Below are 23011 nucleotides of genomic sequence, written 5' to 3'. Positions count from 1 at the left end.
GGGTGGCATATTTATTACCCCTTCTTAAAATAAAAATGTTATTCATATTGGTATTCTATGGGGTGTTTACTCTTTTCTGCTTGTGTTTGTGATGCGGCTCTAGCTGGGAGAAGTGAAGGTGGTTGAGATGGTTAGATGCCTATTTATGGGCAGTTCGGGACGGGTAGTTGCCCCCTCCAGGCAGGGGGTGAGTTCCCCTACTCAGCGCTATTGGCACTTTAGATGTTGGTTTGTTTTCTGGTTTGTGTTGTTTTTTATTTTTAATAATTTTGTATGTTTGTTAAATGTAGTGGTTTTAGTTTATGTAGTTTTTATATTTGGTTGGTCATGTGACACTAAGGCTCAGCAGGTTGTGGTTCGTTGCAGAATGTTACGGCTAATGACTTGATTAAATGGTGTACCTGGAATATCAAGGGTAGTCATTCACCAATTAAAAGGAAGAAGGTACTCTTGAATCTTAGAAAGGAGAAGGTGGATGTTGCTTTATTACAGAAGACACACTTAGATGACAAGGAGCATCTGAAATTACATCTGAACTTGACTTCGACCAAGTTTATTTATCATCATTTAATACTAGAAGTAGGGGCGTGGCTATATATTGGTTAGGAAGAATCTACCCTTTAAGGTTGTTAGAGTGTGCTAAAGACACACACAGGAGGGTAGTAATTCTTAAAGCCTTAATAAATGGGGAAGAACATGGTGTTTTAAATGTTTATTGACATCCAGCTCATCCTCTTAAATTTTGGTAGACACTTTTTCTAAACTGATAAGTCTCGAGTCCCGGCACATCATTATAGGAGGAGATTTTAACTGTCTCACGGATCCCACAGTAGACAGGTTGCCCAAAGGTCCCTCAATACCCTCTGTACAAACTAAACAGTTAGTGGATCTTTGTGGGGAGTTAGGGTTGATGGACATCTGGAGGCATCTCCACCCTACAGGTAAGGAATTTATGTTTTTCTCCAATCCGCACAGATGTCACACTAGGATTGTTTTTTTTCTGACCTCTGTGGTAACCCTTGATTTGGTGGCATCTTGTACGATTGGTAATATTACCATCTCTGATCATGCTCCAGTGTACCTTACGGTTAAGATTAAGGATGTTACAGTGGGTCCGAGGTACTGGCGAATGGATCCCTTTATCCTTAAGGATAATAAGTTTGTGGAACTTCGGGCATTCCTCGACATCAACTTAGGTTTGGTTGGTAGCTCATCTGTCCTCTGGGAAATTGCCAAAGCCTATGCTAGGGGTTAGTTATTTCATATTCCTCCAGTAGGAAGTGGCAGAAGGGTGAGCAGCAATGTCTCCTTGAAGCACGGTTGAAGGCAGCCGAGAAGGCCTACTTGTCAGGCCCTCGTTGGTCAAACTACAGAGGATTACAGCCCTGTGGTCTGTATTAAATTCCATGCTCACGCAGATGGCAAAGAAGGAGCTGGCTTTTGCAAAGCAAAGTTATAGGAGCATGGAGACAAGCCAGACAAATACTTAACGCATCTCACCAGAAAAAGGAGTGCCCCACAAACCATTACGGCGATTAGGGAAGAGTCTGGGAACCTAACATGTGATTCTAAAAAGATTAATGTAGCGTTCCAGAGATTTTACTCTAAGTTATACCAGTCCGAAGATTGTGAGGACGGGCAGGCCAAAATGGAATCTTTTTTTTAAGGATCTGAAGCTCCCAGCTGTGACTCCTGAACAAGAGTCCTTTCTCAAAGCCCCACTACCAGAGCAAGAAGTGCAGGAAGCTGTGAGGCAGCTTTAGAGTAGAAAGGCACCCGGTCCTGATGGACTTTCCAGTGAATTCTGTAAGGAATTTATAAGTATACCGTCAGACCCAATGCTCAATATGTTTAATGATTTATACAGTCATGGTTGTCTCCCGCCATCTCTGAGAGAGGCCAATGTTTCACTTATTCTTAAAAAAAGGGAAGTACCCGGAAGACTGTGCTTCGTACAGGCCCATCTCACTCTTAAATGTGGACTTTAAAATCCTCTCGAAGACTCTCGCATTAAGGCTGGAGACTGTGTTACCTTCTATTATGAAAGAGAATCAGATGGGCTTCATAAAGAGCCACAGATCCTCTAATAATGTTAGCAGGCTGCTTAATGTAATTCAAGCATGCCAACAACAATCAATACAGGGATTGGTGATTTCTCTAGATGCAGATAAGGCATTTGACTGAGTTGAGTAGCTGTACCTTTTCTATACTCTGGAGCAGTTTGGTTTGGGCGAAATCTTTATTCGATGGGTAAAGATTCTTCTATGATGGCCTCTTGCTGCGGTCATCACCAACTGGGTATGATCAAGCAATTTTAATATTTTTAGGGGCAGCCGGCAGGGCCGTCCCCTTTCACTATTGTTTTTTATGTTGCTGATTGAACCATTGGCGGAGGCCATTCGTGGGGATCCCAATAAATCAGCTCCAGAAGTGGGGTTAAAATTATATAAGATTTCGTTGTAGCAGAGGATGTCCTAATTTCTTTGACAAATCCAGCAGTTTCAGTGCCTTGCCTGATACAATGCATTCGCGCGTTTGGCGCTTTTTCAGGGTACAAGATTAATTTTGTGAAATCAGAGGCTATGCCTATGGATGGACTTACAAAGGAGTTAGGTCTTGAGGCGACTATAGATTCCCATTTAGGTGGTAATGGGGCGGGGGAGCGGAAGGGGAGTGGTTTGTGTATTTGGACATATTCATTACTCCAGTTCTGGTTCGGCTGTTCAAAGCCAATTTTATCCAATTATTTGAAGAAAATTAAACAAGATCTTCAAAGATTGGAGGCACTTCCAGTCTCGTGGTTGGGTCGGATAGCGCTTATTAAGATGAATATTCTCTCTCGTTTGCTATACACTATACGGATGCTGCCTCTGATTTTCAATAAGCAAACTCTCAGGAGGCTGAACTGCTGGTTCAGCTCCTTTGTTTGGCATCGTAAGCAGCCCCTCATTAAATTAGCTAAGCTGCAACTGCCTCTCAGACTGGACGAAGTGGACCTTTCGACATTAAAAAGTACCAATTAAGCTCGCTTTTGTCCTACGTGTGAGATTGGGTTTGTGGAGATCCTCTTTCAATATGGCTAGATATAGAAGTCTCCCAGGCAAGAGGCCCCTTTATCAGTTTGCTTTTTTTGGACAAAATGAGGACAGTTAGGGAATATTGCAATAACCCAATAATTATCAATACTGTTAAAGCATGGAGGGCAATTCGGCAGAGGGAAAGCAATATTGGCAAAACATCTTTGGTTACACCTTTAGTGGGTATGTTTGGTTTTCAACCGGGGATGATAGATTCAGGATTTAAATGTTGGGCAGCTAGGGGTGTATCTTGCATGGGCGATTTATTTGAGGGAGATGTTATGATGTCCTTTGATCAGTTAGTACGGAATTACGAGTTATCTAATAGAGACCTCTTTGGTTTTTTTCAAGTTAGGGATTATATTCAAATAAAACCACACGTTTGACTGATCCCTAGAAATCTGACATAGAGAGGGAGGGGGTGCTACGTGCTAAGAGTACACTTTCTGTCAGTACTTATATCATTAATTGGGAGGTGTCTCCTTAGAGGAGTTTGATCGACTCTGCTGGATGCTGAAGTCTCTTCAGAGGCATGGGAGGATATTTGGGAGAATGCAAGGAAGATATCAGCTTGCAATAGGACCCATGCTTTACAGTTGAAGATTCTCCACAGGGTCCACTTGGCTCTGGACCGTTTGTCAAAATTTAAACCAGAGATGTCTTCAGCAAGTCCCAAGTGCAAGGTCTGTACAGGCACTCTTACCCATTGTCTCTGGTCTTGCAATAGGCTGCAAACATATTGGAGTGCTGCGGCGGGCGCAATGGAGAGGATTTTGGGTGTAAGGGTGGAGAAGGACCCTATCTCTCTCCTTTTGAGCCTGCCCAATGTATTTCCTGCAGACGTGCATAAGAAAAAAAACTTTTCAATACTCTCACGTTCTCTGCAAGAAAGAATATCTTGCTAGGTTGGATATCCGATAAACCCCCAGGCCTGTCGGGTTGGCAGAAGACTGGTATGGAGCATATTCCCTTGGATTTTTTCACGAATATGGTACACCACAAAACTAAGAATTTTTATAAGACATGGCAGCCCTTTTTGGAATACCTTGACACAGATTTATCTGTCACACTAACAAGGGCTTTTATATAGCCGTAACGATTGTGTTTTACGAGTTCAATATCCAAGGAGGAGGAACTGTAAACATATGAGCGTTTTGTTTGGCTGGGCTGAGTTTGTTGTTGGTTATTTATTTATTTAGTTCAATAGCCAGTTTGATTTTTTTTATTCTATACTTATCTATATATGTTTTTACACTTGCACATGAGGGTGGGTTGGGGTTTTTTTGTACTGTTTGAATTATATGGTTTTGTACTTGTTGTAATATTAAAAAATATATTTTTCCAATAAAAATACATTTTTAAAAAATGAAATTTATATTCCAGCAATAGTGACTTGAGGAATATCATATAATGTGTAATTAATACCTAGAATGTGTGGTGGAAGCAGGTTCAATTGTGATATTCAAAAGTTTCCTTAAAAGCCTTTACATGTCAGTATTGAACAACAGAAAAGGTTTCTTATGGTAGAGTGGTAGGGTCCCTACTTCAGAGCCAGGAGGCCTGGGTTCAAGTCCCAGCTGCTCTAGGAGTGTGTAATAACATCTCTGAATGTGTTGATTAGAAAATATCCAAAAGGAAGACGGATCATCATTTGAAAAGGAAAGATCTGAGGGGCTACAGAGAATTGACTGAAGAGTGACATTCGGTGTACTGCTCTTACAATGTGCCAGCATGGTCACAATGGGCTGAGGGCCTCTTCTAGTGTTGCAGCTGTGATATTAACTCTCTAATTTTGCATAACCTCTTCAGTTCAGAAAGGAAACAACTGAAGCTGTAAAGTCTTACTCCTCTAGTTAGTAAGTTATTTTCAGGAGATTTTTGAATACAACATTTTCATTTTCTTCATTATATATTTCCTTTGTCTCCGTTTTTCTCTCTTTCAATCTTACCTTTCATTCTTCTCTATTTCTTTTCTTACTTGATTTGACACTAATTCACTCTTCTTTTTCCTCTATAATCCTTCTACTTCTTTTGCTTGTCTCAAAGTTAATTGTCTAAGAAGATAAGGGATGATAAAAACGTTTTAGAAGTATTCAGTTTTAGAAAGGATTGGAGGGCACAAGAAAGTTGCAAAACTGCAGTACTTAGGCAGGCAATTTCAGAAAAGTGTAGAGGCAAATGAAGCTCCTGACGACAATAATTTGATGTGGAGCTGCCAGTGTTAAGACTGGGGTGGTCAAAGTTAAAAATCACATGACACCAGGTTATAGTCCAATAGGTTTATTTGAAAGTGCAAGTTTTCAGAGCACTGCTCCTTTGTCAAGTAGCCAGTGGGGTAAATATTTGATCTGAGGTATGTGGAATGCATAAAAGGCCAGAGTCAAAGGAGAACATAGTTCCAAGATCGGGAATGAGGACTAGAAAATATTCAAAAATTAGAAAGAGCAACATCACAAATTAACACAGGGAAGTGCAAATTACATAGAGCCACTATGACACAGGAGGAGGGCAATTGACTAATTGAGTCTATAATAATTATCTGTGGAGCAACCCTGCTCCCCATGCCCTGCAAGTTAAGTTCCTTCAAAGTCCCTGCTCCAAGAACAACTCCAGCTTCTTCAATTTAACCCTGCAGCTGAATTTCCCAATTCCTGGAACCATTTGAGCAAATCCCTTTTGAACCTGCTCCATCTTGGTGTGCAACAGAATATATCGCAAAATTCTGTAGTTTGATTTTGCTTCCGTCAATAGCAAAGGTACGAGAACAAACAGGTAGCTAGAATATGTAATCTACAGTGAAGTCAAGACCTATCACTTCACTCACCCCAATTGTTCGTTGAAGTGAATAATGCCTCTTATTTATCAAACAGCTTGTCCAATACTCAAGGTTAGATGCTAGACAAGCAAGCTGACAATATATAATGGGAGAGTTTGATTGAATTAGAACCAGACATTCTCAGCAGACATGTGGAAGCTCACGCCATGTCTGCAGATCATGATGCTAAGATGTCAAAAATGAGCAGGACAAGCATAGATTCATACAAAGACTATTTGCCATAATCTTGGCTATTGCTCCAATCGAGAGAATAAGCGAGATCACACTGTAAATGTGACACAAAAAGATAAAATGTCTGTTGGGGGTTTATCTAGAACATTTAGCACCTTTGACTACAAAACTTAACTGGCCTAATTTTCATTATATTAAGTTACTATTCATCTAATGTTAGAATTCATAACATTATGCATGTTTGTGGTCCTGATTAAAAAAAATTCTAATAAATCTATATCCTAAGTCACTTTTCCAACTTCAAATTTTAATGCTCACTGGCTGATCTGAAGGATTACTTGCTCATTACTTTTTCATTATCTTACCGGGGCGGATTTCCAACAAGGAGCAGAATATAAGAAAAACTGCTACAGTTGAGTATCCTGGAGGTCATAGGCATTTTTCTTGTGAAAACCAAATTAAATTTTATGAAAAGCGCTGTCTTATAATCTAAAAAGCCAAATAGTGAAGGGTGGAACTGGAGCCAAATCTTTCCATACATTTACAAGTGTTTATTTACTGATTCACACATTCAAATCATGCATCTTCTAAGCCATCAGCCATAGCTGATACCTGTTCCTATTGATAGGAGCAACAGTGAATGCCCAATTAATGTTCACGAACTGCATACAAATAAATACAACAGACACACAATTCACACGTACATCCGAATTTTACTACTCCAAACTAAAGGTCAATGTGTCAGACTAAACTGGCAAATGAAAATGGTGACACTCCGACATCCTCAAAACTAATCAGGATTCTGTCCTGACACAGACTGCAGGCAGACATCTTACAAGAGCCACGAAGCATTATTCCAAATTCAATACTGCTCCAACAAACATTCTGGAATGTCTCAGGGTAGCGCACGACAAATTTTGTCTGAAGGTTTCATCACACATTTTATCAAAAGCACAGAAGAAAAACTTGGATTTGGCAACTTTACTGATGTTGATTTATGATACATCAAGAGATGGAAGAAAGTCATGCCATAGCCCAGAAGAAATTGATCAAAAGAAAAACCAAGAGTGACCTCTAAAATGATAAACTAGTAATTTTTATCAAATGCACTAGTTAAACTTCAATAACACTGAATTTATGAGACATCTTCTGCCAACGGGGCTCACACCCTGTTCAGCAGAATAAGGTAACCTTATCAGAACATACAAGATACTGAGACGGGACTTGATTGAGGATTGTAAGATTGTGCGAGGCATGGAAAAGGTGGATAGAAAGTAGCGGTTCCCCTTAGTTGAAGGGTCAATAACAATGAGATGTAATTTTAAGGTGAGAGGCAGGAGGTGTAGAGGGGATTTGAGGAAAAGGTTTTTCAACCAGAGGGTGCTGGGAATCTGGAACTCGCTGCTTGGGAGGGTAGTTGAGGCAGGAAGCCTCACAATGTTTAAAAAGGACTTGGATAGCACTTACAATGTTGCAACATTTAAAGCTATGGGCCAAGTGCTAGGAAGTCAGACTAGTATAGACTTGGAGTAGTTTTTGTAAGTGCAGACTCAATGGGCTGAAGGGCCTCTGTGATTCTAAGGTGTCTCCCCTTGTGGGAAGTTAAAAATCACACAATACCAGGTTATAATTCAGCGCTCTGAAAGCTAGTGCTTCCTAATAAACCTGTTGGATTATAACCTGGTGTGTGATTTTTAATTTCATACACCCCAATCCAACACCAGTACTTCCAAATTATGACTACCAATGACTCTTCTTGGGGGAGAATCCAGAATTAACGGGCACATAACCCACAAATAAAGAATCTCCAGTATAATATAGGGGTAAGCAGGAATTCTGAGAAACACACTGCCTAAAAGGCAGCAAAGGCAGAATCATTGAATTTTTTTGAGTTGGAGGTAGATTGATTCTGGTTAGCAAAGAAATTATCAGAGGTAGATTAGAATTTGGAATTCAAAAGGCAAATAGATCAGCCCTGAATTTCCTGAATGGAAGAGCAAGTTCGAAAGACCAAATCTCAGATTTCTGCACCTAATTGTATGAATAGTCATATGAGATTCTTCTCCCAAAGGGTCATTATTTTTGGAATGCTCTTCCAGACAGTAGTGGAGGCTGGGTGATTGAATGTATATTCAAGTTCAACAGATTTTTGATGAACAAGTGTTAAGGGGGGTCAAGCCCTGCTAAAAGAACTGTTAAGGCCACAATCAACCATAGTCTCATCATTACCCCAAAGTGCGGTGGATGCTGGGACAGTGAGTAAATTTAAGAAACAGTAGACAGATTTTTAATTGGTAAGGATTGAAGAGATATGGAGCGAGGGCAGGAAAATGTGGGTGAAGAGCATATCTGCCATGATCGAATGCTCTACAATAAGCATTTTAAAGGGAATGTTTTGACAACCTCAAAGCAAAGTTATTCACTCATAGGATACAATGCAGTACATCTTTTTCTTCACGTACAAGTAGATAGAAGTGCAATTTGAAAAGGAACATGATTATCATAATTAATCAGCAGTGTGATCATTAAAAGATCCTTAATTCCAGAATAAATTTTGCCCCACTGAAGTAATCACAAACCAAAACTTGAATGCTCACTGTTCCACTAGCACATCTAGTTATTATTACTCCTTTTTGTAAGAAAGAAAATCCTACTTGGTTTCCTCAGTATCTGGAATTCAAATCAAAATGGATATTCTTTGTGCCTAAGCTTTTTCTATTTGTCTGCCATGACCAATATTTCAGCAATTACATTCCTGCCCTCTGAAAGTTCTTCAATCTACTTCTTACTACAACACCACATAACCCTGCCACTGTAACCTCTACAAGATGTGCCAGATCATCAACATGGATATTACCATCACACATGTGAACACCACCCACCACATATATAGCAGATACTCATGTGACTCAGCCAATGAGTCTTCCTTATAGGGAGAGGTTAGAGAAGCTAGGCCTTTTTTCTTGATAGTGTAGGAGACTGGGGGGGGGGGGGGGACACATTATAAAGTGTAGAAGCATGGATATGGTGATTGCACTCAGTCCTTTTCCCAGGGTTGAGGAACTAAGGACTAGAGGGCATAAGGTTGGAAGGGAAAGAAGAAAAGGAACCTGAGGGGCAACTTTTTTTTTTTACACAGAGGGTGGCAAACATATGGAATGAGTTGCCAGCAGAAGTGGTTGAGATGGGTACATTAATGACATTTAAAAGGCATTTGGAAAAACGCATGGATAGGAAAAGTTTAGAAGGATATGTGTCAAGTTCTGGGAAATGGGGATAGCGTGGATGGATGTTTTGGTTAGCATGGACTAGTTTGAGCTGAAGGACCTGTCTCTGTGCTGTAGGACTCTATGACTCTAATTCGAGAAAAAGCTGTAACAGCTGCTCCTTTTTTGAGGTACTTTAGGTGCTGGAGGTGATTTCCTCAAATTCCAGGAGCAGAAATTACTGTTTCATATGCTGTTGCATTTTTTTTTCCAAAGTTCCAAAACAGTCAAAACAACAGCAGTTTTAAAAGGAAGAACAGACAAACGAAGCACATGGTGAGGTCATTGAAGGGGGGGGGGGGGGGGGGGGGAGGGGGAGACAGAGAGAACCTGCACAGCTACTGCCCTTTGCTGTTTGAATTCATGTATCATTGGACATCGGAGTGCATCTGGGAAAATTAACAAACAGTAAAATTCACAACTGATCTTGGAGGAACTGCTGGGTGAAGCTCACAGCACAGAATCAGATAAGTTAATTGTTGTTTGATGTGAGAATCTGCAGTAGTGAGTAGAGTGGGTTCTTTCCTGATTATATGTTTTTGGAAATATGCCTCTTGATTAAACTTAAAATATAAGCCATAACTATTAATTTAACCTGGGGCAGTGTTTGTAGACGAATAAGATTGTGTTAATTTCTGGGTCTGTAGATTGCGAAGGAGCAAAAATGGCCTTTGATAGAGTAATATGTACTTCTTGTCAGATGTGGGAGTTTAAAGAGAGTTGAAGGGTTACTGCGGATTATATCTGCCATAAATGCTGTTGGCTGCGAATCTTATCAGATCGAATGGATCGGTTAGAGAGACAGTTGGAAGCAATGAGAAATTTGCAACAGCAACAGTATGTGATGGATGGCAGTTATAGGAAGGGGGGGGGGGGAGAAAAGAGTCTCAGATACAGTCACATAGATGGGTTAACTCCAGGAAAGGTAAGAGAGGTAGGCAGATAGTGCAGGAGTCTTTTGTGGATATACTCACTTCAAACAGGTATGCTGTTTTGGAAAATGTAGGGGGTGGATTCTCAGGGGAACGTAGCACCAACAGCCAAGTTTCTGGTATTGAGATTGGCTCTAATGCAACGAGGGGTATGTTGGGTTCCAAGAGATCAACTGTGTTGGGGATTCTCTAATCCAAGGTACAGACAGATGTTTCTGTGGCCAGCAACGAAAAATCAGAATGGTGTGTTGTTTCCCTGTGCCAGGATCAAGGATGTCTCAGAGAGGGTGCAGAATGTTCTCACGGGGGAGAGGGGCCAGCAAGAGGTCATTGTCCACATTGGAACCAACGACATAGGAAGGGAAAAGGTTGAGATTCTTAAGGGAGATTACAGGGAGTTTGGCAGAAATTGAAAAAGGTTCCTCAAGAGTAGTAATATCTGGATTACTCCCGGTGCTACGAGGTAGTGAGGGCAGGAATAGGAGGATAGAGCAGGAGCTGGTGTATGGGAGAAGGATTCACATTTTTGGATCATTGGAATCTCTTTTGGGGTAGATGTGACCTGTACAAGATGGACGGATTGCAACTAAATTGGAACGGGACTAATATACTGGCAGGGAAATTTGCTAGAGCTGCTCGGGAGGATTTAAACTAATAAGGTGGGGTGTGGGGGCGCGGCGGTGGGACCAAGGGAGATAGTGAGGAAAGAGATCAATCTGAGACGGGTACAGCTGAGAACAGAAGTGAGTCAAACAGTCAGGGCAGGCAGGGACAAGGTAGGACTAATAAATTAAACTGCATTTATTTCAATGCAACGGGCCAAACAGGGAAGGCAGATGAACTCAGGGCATGATTAGGGACATGGAACTGGGATATCATAGCAATTACAGAAACATGGATCAGGGATGGGCAGGACTGGCAGCTTAATGTTCCAGGATACAAATGCGAAAGGAAGGATAGAAAGGGAGGCAAAAAAGGAGGGGGGTTGGCATTTTTGATAAGGGATAGCATTACTGAGGGAGGATATTCCCGGAAATACATCCAGGGAAGTTATTTGAGTGGAACTGAGAAATAAAAAAGGGATGATAACCTTATTGGGATTGTATTATAGACGTCCTAATAGTCAGAGGGAAATTAAGAAATAAACTTGTAAGGAGATCGCAGCTATCTGTAAGAATAATAGGGTGGTTATGGTAGGGGATTTTAACTTTCCAAACGTAGACTGGGACTGCCATAGTATTAAGGGTTTAGATGGAGAGGAATTTGTTAAGCGTGTACAAGAAAATTTTCTGATTCAGTATTTGGATGTACCTACTAGAGAAAGTGCAAAACTTGACCTACTCTTGGGAAATAAGACAGGGCAGGTGACTGAGGTGTCAATGGCGGAGCACTTTGGGGCCAGCGACCATAATTCTATTAGAGTTTAAAATAAGGATGGAAAAGGATAGACCAGATCTAAAAGTTGAAATTCTAAATTGGAGAAAGGCCAATTTTGACGGTATTAAGCAAGAACTTTTGAAAGCAGATTGGGGGCAGATGTTCGCAGGTAAAGGGACGGCTGGAAAATGGGAAGCCTTTTCCTCCTCTAACCTAAATTAAAAGTCCACAGACTTACCCCAAAAAGAAAGTCCAAGGAAGTTCCTATGGAGTGAAGAGTGAGGCTTTAGCTCTGGAGTCTTTGACAAGGAGGTTGAGTGTTGAGGACGAGTGAAGTGATTATGCCACAGTTGAAGAGGGTGAAGACATGACTGCCAATCTGGCTCAGTATGCTACGTGCTTGATGTGGGAGGTCAACGACTCAGGTGTGTCTGGCTCATATAAGTGTGGAAAGTGTGTGCACGTTCAGCTACTGACAGAGCATATTGCAGCACTGATGAAAGAACTCGAGGACCTTAGGCTCATCCGAGAGAATGAGATCTTTCTGGACAAGACCTTCAGCGAGGTTATTACACCGACCATATGTACATACCGTATGTACAGGGCCCTGGTGAGACCATACCTGGAGTATTGTGTGCAGTTCTGGTCTCCAAATTTGAGGAAAGACATTCTGGCTATTGAGGGAGTGCAGCGTAGATTCACGAGGTCAATTCCTGGAATGGCAGGACTACCTTACGCTGATAGACTGGGACAACTGGGCTTGTATACCCTTGAGTTTAGAAGACTGAGAGGGGATCTGTTTGAGACATATAAAGATTATTAAAGGATTGGACACTCTGGAGGCAGGAAACATGTTTCCGCTGAAGGGTGAGTGCCGAACGAGAGAACACAGCTTAAAAATACGGAGTAGACCATTTAGGACAGAGATGAGGAGAAACCTCTTCACCCAGAGAGTGGTGGCTGTGTGGAATGCTCTGCCCCAGAGGACAGTGGAGGCCCAGTCTCTGGATTCATTTAAGAAAGAGTTGGATAGAGCTCTCAAGAATAGTGGAATCAAGGGTTTTGGAGATAAGGCAGGAACAGGATACTGATTAAGGACGATCAGCCATGATCATTTTGAATGGTAGTGCAGGCTCGAATGGCAGAATGGCCTACTCCTGCACCTATTGTCTAAATGAGATAATGAGAATCCAGAGAAAGTATATTCCTGTTAGGGTGAAAGGAAAGGCTGGTAGGTATACGGAATGCTGGATGACTAAAGAAATTGAGGGTTTGGTTAAGAAAAAGAAGGAAGCATATGTAAGGAATAGACAGGATAGATCGAGTGAATCCTTAGAAGAGTATAAAGGAAGTAGGAGTATACTTAAGAGGGAAATTAGGAGGGCAAAAAGGGGACATGAATTGGCAAATAGAATTAAGGAGAATCCAAAGGGGTTTTACAAATACATTAAGGACAAAAGGGTAACTAGGGAGAGAATAGGGCCCCTCAAAGATCAGCAAAGCGGCCTTTGGTGAGGAGCCACAGAAAATGGGAGAGATACTAAAGGAGTATTTTGCATCAGTATGTACTGTGGAAAAGGATATGGAAGATATAGACGGTAGGGAAATAGATGGTGACATCTTGCAAAATGTCCATATTACAGAGGAGGAAGTGCTGGATGTCTTGAAATGGGTAAAGGTGGATAAATCCCCAGATGTACCCTAGAACCCTGTGGAAAGCTAGAGAAGTGATTGCTGGGCCTCTTGCTGAGATATTTGTATCAATAGTCACAGGTGAGGTGCTGGAAGACTGGAGGTTGGCTAACGTGGTGCCACTGTATAAGAAGGGTGGAAAGGACAAGCCAGGGAACTATAGACCAGTGAGCCTGACGTCGATGGTGGGCAAGTTGTTGGAGGGAATTCTGAGGGACAGGATATACATGTATTTGGAAAGGCAAGGACTGATTAGTGATAGTCAATATGGCTTTGTGTGTGGAAAATCATGTCTCACAAACATGACTGAGTTTTTTAAGAAGTAACAAAGAGGATTGATGAGGGCAGAGCGATAGATGTGATCTATATGGACTTCAGCTAGGCGTTCGACAAGGTTCCCCATGGGACACTGATTAACAAGGTTAGATCTCATGGAATACAGGGAGAACTAGCCATTTGGATGCAGAACAGGTTGGAAGGTAGAAAACAGAGGGTGGTGGAGGCTGGAGGCCTTTGACGAGTGGAATGCCACAATGATCGGTGCTGGGTCCTCTACTTTTTGTCATTTACATAAATGATTTGGATGTGAGCATAAAAGGTACAGTTAGTAAGTGGACAGCGAAGACGGTTGCCTCAGATTACAACAGGATCTTGACCATATGGGCCAATGGGCTGAGAGTGGCAGATGGAGTTTAATTCAGATAAATGCGAGATGCCGCATTTTGGGAAAGCAAATCTTAGCAGGACTTATACACTTAATGGTAAGGTTCTAGGGAGTGTTGCTGAACAAAGAGACCTTGGAGTGCAGGTTCATGGCTCCTTGAAAGTGGAGTCACAGGTAGATAGGATAGTGAAAACGGCGTTTGGTATGCTTTCCTTTATTGGTCAGAGTATAGAGTACAGGAGTTGGGAGATCATGTTGCGGCTTTACTTGACATTGGTTAGGCCACTGTTGGAATATTGCGTGCAAATCGGAAAGATGTTGTGAAACTTGAAAGGTTTCAGAAAAGATTTACAAGGATGTTGCCAGGGTTGGAGGATTTGAGCTTTGGGGAGAGGCTGAACAGGCTGGGGCTGTTTTCCCTGGAGTGTCGGAGGCTGAGGGGTGACTTTATAGAGGTTTACAAAATTATGAAGGGCATGGATAGGGTAAATAGGTAAAGTCTTTTCCCTGGGGTCGCGGAGTCCAGAATTGGAGGGCATAGGTTTAAGGTGAGAGGGGAAAGATATAAAAGAGACCTACGGGGCAACTTTTTCCACACAGACGGTGGTACGTGTATGGAATGAGCTGCCAGAGGAAGTGGTGGAGGCTGGTACAATTGCAACTTTTAAGAGGCATTTGGATGGGTATATGAATCGGAAGGGTTTGGAGGGATATGGGCCAGGTGCTGGGACTAGATTGAGTTGGGATATCAGGTAGGCATGGACGGGTTGGACCGAAGGGTCTGTTTCCATGCTGTACATATCTATGACTATGACTCTCAAAAGCAGAAATGCTTATTTATTATCTCCTTATTCCAATATGAAGTATTGGTGCAACCCTCATCACTCAAAACTCTTCATTGGAATCCTCTGATAAATAGAATGCTTGGATAACTGAAGTCTCATTGCTGGTTTATTTTTTTTCAAGGTATTTTATGCAGCTGTGCTCAGTCAATAGCTCGGCATTTTTAGGTCGAAAGTTAACATGGTTAACCTCCAAACCAGGGCCTGAACTCCAACTGGGTTGACACTCTAGGGCAGTAAGCAGGAAATACTGCAAAGCCTGAAGTTCCTGCTTTTAGGCTGAGATGTTTACAGGCAGAATGGACTTCAATTTAATCGGACATTTAAAATCCACAGCGCTATTTACTATTCTCATGGAGTTGTAGCCCACTGTTCTTGTTATTCCAGCAAATTAAGATGATTAACTGGTCACTCATCTGATGTCGTTTGTGTAGCACTAATGGTGCAACAGAGATACTGTGCAACATGACTAATAAAGGTCACTACACTTAAAACTGATTGATTGTGTCTTTAAAATATATGAAGCTCCATGTTGCATTATCAGTCAATCTATTTCATCAATTATCTTGGTTTTGATCCTTAATGTAAATATTTAACCTAAGAAAAGTAATACAAAATTTCACCTTTCCCTAAAAAGGACATGACTATCAAGTTACAACCAGTTGATTATCATTTCCATCATTTAATGCAACGGTTACAGACTTCACTCTAGAATTAGAAATGCTGAATTTCACATTAATACTTTAATATAAAGTTATTCCTTGGGCACTTTTCCGACTCCGTCCTTAACCAAAACTATTCAAGAATCTTTAAAAACCACTCTTTTACAAAGAGACATTACGGGTCTACCTGGGATCAGCAGTCCCTCAATATTTGCGTAATTGTGAGGAAATCCCTGCCTTCTGCTCAATTTTTTATAGTTCTAAACTCAGTGTGTGGCAATTACAATGGCCACATATATCACACAAAAGGCTTCATCATTTCAACATAGATTTTAATAATTACACAAACCAAGTGAAAGACAGCGAGAGCATATACCTCTGAACAAGAGCTTTGTAACACCTTTGTAAATCACTAAACATTCCTCATATTCTCCTACTCTCAATGTAGGGCTTCAATGACAGTTAATTGTTAACCTACTAGATAACAGTAAGTTTTCCTCTTTTGCTTTCAAATATATTATTCTTGTTATGGATTATTATTATACAGGTCAGTCAGCTTATAGAGTCACCTCTATTCTACAAGAAAGTTCATACAATTTCCAAATTTTGCTTTCTCGGTCATATTGCAAAGTAAAGGTCCACTCTACAACAAGACACTCCAAAAGATCAACATTAAGCTGTTTTCTAATGCCATTCCAAAATCTCAAGTCAGCAGATAATCTAACAAATCAAATATAGCCTTTCATTATTTATTTAGTGAAAATGCAAGAAATTTTACAGCTTTGTAAAAATTGCGATTGTCTCAAACTAAAGTATCAGCGGATAATAGGTAACTAGACTGCATATTATTACTGATTTATTTTAATGAAGCTCTCCATCTACACTGTAAATGGTTGCAACATTAATTTGAGCAACTATCTCAGCACAATTTATAAGAATGAACAGACGGTGGGTCAGAAATATTTCAGGGAGCTATTTTTATAAGGATTTTCCTGAAATGGAAAATATTTAATCTCAGATTTAGCTAGGCTTATTTAGCTTTCTATTTTAATCTGTTCCATTCAAGATATTTGAGGCTGTTGAACTCGACTAAATGGTGGAATGTTGCAGAATGATATACAAAGATAATTGCATGATCCTGCACTAGACAAATTCAAATGTTCTATCAATTTAAATTTCTGCTATTCACCCTCACCCTCCCCTCCTCTGCACCAGGCATCACTGTTACGATATAAAATTTCAATATTGTCAGTTTGAAATGATTGTAAAAGGAACATCTGATAGCTGAACTATACTTTCCTCCATATTAGCAGTGTAAAGAGTTCAAGGTAGAGAGGCTCCTAGCCTCTGAAAATTGTAGTCTGTGTGTCAAGGCAGATTTATATTTGATTCCTATTACTATGAACAGAATGGGTTAAAAAAAAAAGACAATTTTGATTTACCGATATCACCCACTCCCAGCGCATGATGAATCATATAAATTTTACTATAGTATGATTCAACAGCGCTATTTGAACTCTAATCTCAACATAAAAGCAAATGCGTATGCTAGTAAAATTTTATTGCAAGTGTGTAATAGTATTTCCAAAAGGAAAATCAACTAATGAAATGTACTAAGATATGACATATACAAACAGGTTTTAATCACAATATTTAATCTACTTTTAGGGTAAATGTTTGTTTTGGCTCTCGCACTGGCTGAAGAGATATTCAACATCAATGCATACAGCAAAATAGTTTGCTCTAACTTGCCGCAACACACCTTAGTCTCATCCTTGAGAGGGTATCCCTTACTACATGAATGTGCAACTTACATTTCCCTCAAACATTCTGTTGGTTCTCTGCAACAGAACCATTTTAATGTTACACGCCTTCAAAAATTAGGACCCGGGTGCCAACACATAAGAGCAATTAAGTAACAAGATCAACCTTCCAACAACAAAAGGAGATCAGCATTATCTCGTGAGCTTTAGCCAGGTTCCCACCCAGACATCAGGATATTCCCCCACAGGCTTCAAAACCCCATTTTCATGCTCACATGGGTGGAAGAGGTGGGTTGCAGAAAGCCATATTGTGAGGTAAACACTAATCTGTGGTTTTCCCTGAATTTAGAAAAAAAACGGAGCTCAGCAGACAGGCTTTTAAAGCCAGAGTACCAACAGCTAGTTCTCCATCGCTAAAGAAGTCTAAAGTAGTAGTAATATGGATGGGTGACAGAGGGTATCCCAAGATGGAGGCATTGTATTTCCAACATTTCTTAGAAAAAAATTCAAATAATGACCTTAACACCTGGACCACTGCTTCTCCAAAGGGCCGCCTGGGGATTCAATTGAAGTCAGCCTATCTATAACATAGGTCTCCATGGCTCTGCCACCAAGACCTCCCTCTAACTGGCCTCCAAGAAGGTCAAGCGACACATGTAACATGGTCAGGTAGCCCTACTCCTCCCCATCCTTCCCAAATCCAGGAAAACAGCGGAGGATAGGAATCACAGAATCACTATAGTGCGGAAAGTGAACAGTCAACTCATCAAATCTGAACCAACCCTCAGAAGACCATGCCATCCAGACCCAGACCTCTTACTGTATTCTCATAACCTGCATTTAACATGGCTAATCCACCTAGTCCACACATCCCTGGACATGGCAGGGCACTAAGTAAAGAAGTTGGGAGCATCTTGCTAGATTTACATATTAATTCTCCATTAAGCTCAATACAGAAGGTTATGATGAATAAGTTACAGCATAAGCACCTTTTAACACCATGAAGCACCTTTTTAACACCATGTAATAATTTATGCAATGCTAATGAACTTCTCTGGTCTAGAAAGGGACCAATTAAAACAGCAAAATTTCACTCCTTCAGCTGGCAAATAGCTAGAAATTCTTAAAATGTCAAATTCAATTTATTATTTTTTTTATTTTTCTTCCACCTCAAACTAATTTTTCTTTCTCTTTCTATACATGAGGTCACTCTAATATACCTATTCTAAAGAGCTTCCTATCTCATCATTCTTTTGTCCTTTTCCTCAATCCTTAAGGTCATGGCTTAAATAAATGCAACATTGGTACCACCCATTCACAAACAGAGGAATGTAGGAACAAGAGTAGTCCATTCAGCCTCTCGAGCCTGTTCCATTATTGAAAGAAATCATGCTGATCTGTGGCCTAGCTCCAAATACCTGCCTTTGCCCTTTAGCCTATAGTCTTAATATTGTTGCTTTACAAAAAACAATCTCAGATTTAACATTATCAACTGATCCTGCATCTGTGTGCCATTTATGGAAAAGTTCAAACATCGACCATCCTGTGTGTAGAAATACTTTCTAACATCTCTGTCGAACATTCTGGCCGTAATTTTTAGACGATACCCCAAGTTCTCGAATTCCCAACCACTGGAAGTAGTTCTTTACCTACTCTGTCTTTTGGTGTTTATATCTTGAAGACTTCAATCAGATCACCTCTTAACCTCGCATAGATAAAATAGACCTGTCCTCATAACTTAAACCCTGAAGTCAAGTTTTCATTTATATAAATCACGGTGACACAGTGGTTGGCACTGCTGCCTCACAGCGCCAGAGACCCAGGTTCAATTCCAGCCTCAGGCGACTTCCACCCACGTGTCTGCGTGGGTTTCCTCCGGGTGCTATGGTTTCCTCCCACAATCCAAAAATGTGCAGGTTAGGTAAATTGGCCAGGCTAAATTGCCCATAGCATTAGGTGAAGGGGTAAACGTAGGGGAATGGGTCTGGGCGGGTTGCGCATCAGTGGGTCGGTGTGGACTTGTTGGGCCGAAGGGCCTGTTTGCACATTGTAAGTAATCTAATCTAATCTAATAAATCGATGTTGTGCTCTCTCCAAGGCCAATATATCCTTCCTAAGGTGTGGTGCCCAGATCTGCTCACAGTACTCCAAGTGAGTCTAACCGAGGTTTTGTATAACTGCAATGTGACTTCTACATCCTTATACTCTAGTCATCTAGATAAATAAAGACCACATTCCATTAGCTTTCTTCATTATTTTCTGCCATTGTAAAGGACATTTTAAAGATCCATGCACCTGAACCACCAACTCTCTTTGGACATTCACTGTATTTAACTTCATATCACGTAGAAAGTACCATTATATACCTTTTTTTGGCCAAAGTGAATAATCTCACACTTGTTTACCAAGCTCCTGTATCAGCAGCCAACAAGTTAAACTGCAAATAGACAAAGAACAGAAGGGTGCACAGTAACATCTAATGGACATGACACTCTGCTTCACTCCAGCAGGATCCAGCCCACTAACTATGTGATGAAGACACAGCACCTGAAGCATCTAAATCCAGACCTGCATGTTGACTAAAAAAAATGAAGCAGAGTATTATTTCTTGTCAACATCAACTTATGGCACACTATATGTAGATGCAGTATTTCTCTAATTTATCAGAAAAAAAAAGTCCTGGTGTGTTGTTATCCTTTCCTCCTTACAATTCCAAAATGTCTTTATAAGGCTTGAAAATGAGGAGAATCTAAAGCTACATTCTGATAGTGTCAGTGCGTCAGACAGCTGCAGAGAGTGATACTGATGCATTTTAGGGCTTATAATGCTTTCACTCAACTGACAAAATGATAGGTCTGATAAGCCCCTAAATTCAAGCTTCAGGCAACCCAGTAATATCAACTCCAATGAAAACATTGTTAGCACTTGCAACACAGAAAATCCAGTTACAGGAACAACTTAAGTTGATGTTCACAAGGAATAACTTTAATTATTTTTATGCAGATGTTGTAAAATGATCCTGACCAAAAAGACAAGTCTGATTTCAATTACAAAACTTTGAGTTTCGTGAGAAAACAAAATTGAGCATAAATAAGTTCAAATATACTTAAACTGATCCCATTAGATAACCATCAATGCTGTGACATTGGTAGCGTCTTGATAATTGTCCATTTCAAAATGATAGGAAATTGAATTCGCTGCAGGTAGCTATAATTTTACCTGTATTGTGTGTCACTGGGGCATTCGCAAACTCTTCGCTTGTGTGAGTTTTGTTTTTAAACTATTCCTTGAATCCAATCAGTGAACAAAGTAATAGTAATTAACATCTTAAGTTTAATGTAATAGGCACAACGAAATATACTTTATCACAATACTATATAATGTGAAACAATATCAGCAATGGACCACTTATCAGATTGTTAGCCATGTTGATGGCTTTTAATATAAACAGAGAAAACACTGTGATATTCATTGTTTATCTAAATGAAGAATTCCAGGAGAGTTTGTCATACATCTTCCCCACTAATCACTGCATCAATGACAAGATCATGATAGCTTACATAATTTCCTGAGATGGACACAATGAAATTTACATATTCAGAGTCGAGAGAGTGGTGCTGGAAAAGCACAGAAGGTCAGGCAGCCTCCGAGGAGGAAAATCAATGTTTTGGGCATAAGCATCGATTCTCCTGCTCCTCGGATGCTGCCTGACCTGCTGTGCTTTTCCAGCACCACACTCTCAACTCTGATCACCAGCATCTGCAGTCCTCACTTTCTCCTAATTTACATATTCAGCAACACGTTAATCAGTGAGTAAAACTACATTGTTACGGAATGAAATCACCACAAACAACCCAACAGTCTTTAATCAAACACAAATGCATGTTACATGACCCTCAATGTAGGCCTGAAAGAGGGGCACACCAATAAGAAGTACATTATTATTTGCTTTAACAAACTTAACAATCCCAAGGTTTATGTGGCATGAAAAAGCAAGAATAATTTTGTTTTTACACTTGCTCTTTGACTCTTTTCTACCTTAATGGACGCATAATAGAGTATTGGACCAGTGGTGATGTATTGTTAGATTGTCAAGGACTTTTATCTGAAGCTAAATAATTCACTGTTACCCATGACATTCATGAATTATTGACATTTCTCACTTAGAAAACATGACAAGTAATACACCACTACCCGTCCATTATCTTACGTCCTTGACTGTCATTTTCTAAGTTTCTGACTGTGATATTTCAAAGTAATGCAAATATTCTACAGTTGAAAATATTGCTCGGAATTCAACCACCCACTGCAATAAAAATCCTGTACTGCAAAACACTATAGTGACATTACCGATCTAAAACATTTTTACTTTCAAATTCCAACATAAATACACTTACACTTTCATTGACCGTCAAACGGAGAAAAATGCAACAGCATCTAAATGAACAAAATGTACAGATTTACAATCTAGCAGAAAGAAATACACAAGATGTAAAATATCATCACTTGCTGCAGATGTAAAAAGCTGACACTTCTCTGTGACTGGAAGATAAATTCAAAGAGCAATGGCCATACAGCACCATAAATAAATCATGCTTGACAAATCTGCTGGAACTCTTGGAGGATGAAACCAGTAGAATTGATTGGGAGAGTCAGTGGATATGGTTTATTTAGACTTTCAGAAGGCTTTTGACAAAAGAGGTTAATGTGTAAAATTAAAGCACGTGGGATCGGGGTTAGTGCATCCAGATGATTAGAAAATGAGTTGACAGACAAAAAAACGAAGAGAACAAATAAAGCAATCAATCAGTCTTTTTCTGAATGGCTGGCAGTGTCTATTGAGGTACTACAAGGATTGGTACTCAGACACCAGACATTCACAATGTATGATAATGATTTAGGTGAGGGAACTAAATTTAATATCTCAAAATCTGCAGATGATACAAAACTGGGTGCAAGGGTGAACTATGAGGAGTATGCAGGGATGTTGCAATGTGATTTGGACAGGCTGAGTGGCGGGGCAAGTATATGGCAGATGCAGTATAATTTGGGTAAATGTGACGCTATCAACTTTGGTTGCAAAAATGAGAAAGTAGATTATTATTTGATTGGCTGTAAACTGAGAATATTCAAGGAGTCCTGGGTGTCCTTCTGCAACAATTGCTGAAAATAAGCACTCAGGTGCAGCAGTAAAGAAGGCAAACTGGATGTTGGCCTTCATTGACAGAGGATTTGATTACAACAAAAATGCCTTGCTGCAATTATACAGGGAACACCTAGAATGCTTTTTGGTCCCCTGATCTGAGGAAGGTTCTTGCTATTGAGGTATTGCAAAAATTTGCCAAATTGAGATTAGGAGAAAGTTCTTCACCCAGAGAGTGGCGAGTCTGGAATTCACAACCACAGAAAATGGTTAAGGCCAAACGATTGTGCTTTTCAAGGAGGAAGTAAAGTTCTTGTGGTTAAAGTGACCAAGGAATCGAGGGTGGATTAAGGGCATTGATCAACCACTGTCATAATGAAAGGTGCAGCAGGCTCGAGAAGTCAAATGGCCTACTCTTGCACCTATCTTTTATGTTTTTATTAGAGTTTGGAGCTACAGTGATTTATTTACACAATTCTAAAGATTGTTTCAATTTCAAACATTACCTGGAGGGTCAGCAAAATGGTAATGTTACTGGACTAGTAATCCACAACCTCAGGCTAACCTTCTGGGGAATGGGAGTTTG

The 23011-nt window shown here is 40.3% G+C and overlaps 1 protein-coding gene across 17 annotated transcripts in view; it reads right to left on the bottom strand.

The window, feature by feature from the left end:
• LOC122553706 (gephyrin) overlaps positions 1-23011 on the bottom strand; it is a 540724-nt gene that overhangs the window by 494866 nt on the left and 22847 nt on the right. The window contains exon 1 of one of the 17 annotated variants that reach the window (XM_087989988.1): positions 21680-21719. The exons of the other annotated variants lie outside the window; for them this stretch is intronic. The gene's annotated coding sequence lies outside the window, so the exon portion shown is untranslated. Of the gene's footprint in view, positions 1-21679; positions 21720-23011 lie in introns of those variants that run through there. 17 annotated transcript variants of the gene reach the window in all.

This window comes from Chiloscyllium plagiosum, unplaced genomic scaffold (genome assembly GCF_037043375.1).
Source record: "Chiloscyllium plagiosum isolate Xiang-an unplaced genomic scaffold, Cpla_swu_hap1 HiC_scaffold_8, whole genome shotgun sequence".
NCBI lineage: Eukaryota > Metazoa > Chordata > Chondrichthyes > Orectolobiformes > Hemiscylliidae > Chiloscyllium > Chiloscyllium plagiosum.
Note: the sequence above shows the minus strand (reverse complement) of the source record. Positions and strands in the feature narration are given on the sequence as shown.